The following is a 1922-nucleotide window of genomic DNA, read 5'->3' as shown; positions in this document are numbered from 1 at the left end:
CTCCCTTGTAAAAGTATTTTTAGTATTTTTAAACTACAAAAATTACTACTAAATAAGTTTATTTTGATACTTGGTGTGGTTGCTGTATTTTGAAGTTTATTTTGATATACTTAAAATTAAGGTATTTGGTATTTTATTTTAAAATACATTTTGATGTATCTTTGCCCAACCCTGCAGGCATGTAGGCCTACATCCAAAAAGCTACACTTGACCACATTACACAGTATTAAACTGGTATAAATATATAATGCAGAAGAAACACTGAGAAAGAAAGAAAACAAGCAAAACAAAAATCTATTGTAAAGCAGAGATAAAATATAAGGACCAAAATAAAAATCATAGAAATGATGAACAAACAAAAATAAATACATAAATAAACAAATAAAGACAAAAAACAGCAGTGCAGCTCAAGTTCGAAACCATCTACAGTACCAGCTTATACCATAAAATCTCATTCATATACCATCTTTCTCAAATCTCTACCTGAAGTACCCTTAACAGTACACGTTTTGGATGATTGCTTCTCAATCAGATGGTTGCATCCTAGCAATGCATCCATCCTTGTCCAGTCCTTCTGATGCTTCTAAGCTAGACTCCTTCTCAGCATTGAATGCTAAAATTAGGGTGACCATAAGTTCTCTTTTCCCTGGATATGTCCTATATAGCTGGGATTTCTAAATTGCCTAAAATGTCTGTGTTTTGTCTTTGATGTATGTGTATTTGCATTGCTTTTCATTCTATGTAGATTCCACCTAATAGCATGCCACGATTGGTGCATAATGTACAATGCCTGTATGCTAAACTACTTTTCTGTTATTACCTTCAGCAAGTATGAAAGCAACAGGAAAACAAAGGCAAAACCCACACATTTTAAGCAATTTAGAAAAAGAGGTCTTACGGTTACCCAAGCTAGAATGACACAAGCAAGTCTCATTGAAAAATGCTCTGTGGTCTCCTAGTGATTTACATCATTAGTAGTTTAGCATTATGTGATTCATTTACATCACAACAAAAGAAAACAATGCCTCCATCACCAAAAACAATTTTTTATTATTTTAATATTTTTTTTAATGGCAGCCAAGACATACAGCCTTACTAGGACTCAATCTTCCAATTAAGAAACATCTGATGTCTCTTTTATCTGACACACCCATTTCAGTCTCTATGAACAATGTAATGAGTTGAATCAGGTGTGTTTGTAGGGGGCGGGGTTGTCCAATCCTGGTCAATGTCCCACAGAGTTTAGTGCCAACCTGCCAAAACAGACCTGCCTGAAAACTTCTAGTCATCCTGACGAACCAATTATTTGGTTCAGGTAGGATTTCACCACTCTTCTGGCTTGTAGTTGTCACACTGCAAAGTAGTCTCAGAGTCTAGTGTGAGAAAATCCTCCATTAAAAACATTGTTCTTAGTGAGTCTAGACACCAGAGTTAATTTTGACAGCATTTTTTTTATTTTAGTTTTAGTCATAGTCTTTTGACTAAAATGCCATTTAGTTTTAGTCATATTTTAGTCATCTGAATTGTTTTTAGTTTTAGTCTAGTTTTAGTCGACTAAATATCATAAGATTTTAGTCGACTAAATCTACAGTAAATTTAGTCGGCAAAAATTTTATGGGTTTAGTTACAGTGCATATATTAAGCATTTCTCTAAAATTTCCAAACTCATTATACAGGTTTGATATTAAGGTTTTATCATAATTTAACTGCAGTGACACACACCATGCCTTTATGTCCCACTTTATAGAAATATTATGTCCTCTTTTGGAAGGCCAAACAAAGTAGTTTCACTTTCACAACGAAACACACAGCGGCTTAAGTGAGCGGCGCCCGGCGGATTCGACGACGGAGGCTTGCACAACCACATGTGACGACCCCTGCCTGGACTCCGCTTCGTCCACGGTGAAAGCCGATCCGGCGAT

At 35.5% G+C, this 1922-nt stretch overlaps 1 long non-coding RNA gene across 1 annotated transcript in view; it reads left to right on the top strand.

The window, feature by feature from the left end:
* The first annotated feature begins 1271 nt into the window (after positions 1 to 1271).
* LOC107705032 (uncharacterized) overlaps positions 1272 to 1922 on the top strand; it is a 7710-nt gene continuing 7059 nt past the window's right edge. The window contains exon 1 of the long non-coding RNA XR_001636032.1: positions 1272 to 1315. This is a non-coding gene — a long non-coding RNA (uncharacterized LOC107705032). The remainder of the gene's footprint in view (positions 1316 to 1922) is intronic.

The sequence above is a fragment of the Sinocyclocheilus anshuiensis genome, unplaced genomic scaffold, assembly GCF_001515605.1.
Source record: "Sinocyclocheilus anshuiensis isolate Anshui unplaced genomic scaffold, SAMN03320099.WGS_v1.1 scaffold2533, whole genome shotgun sequence".
NCBI lineage: Eukaryota > Metazoa > Chordata > Actinopteri > Cypriniformes > Cyprinidae > Sinocyclocheilus > Sinocyclocheilus anshuiensis.
The sequence above is the reverse complement of the archived record's forward strand: the minus strand, read 5'-3'. Positions and strand labels throughout refer to the sequence as shown.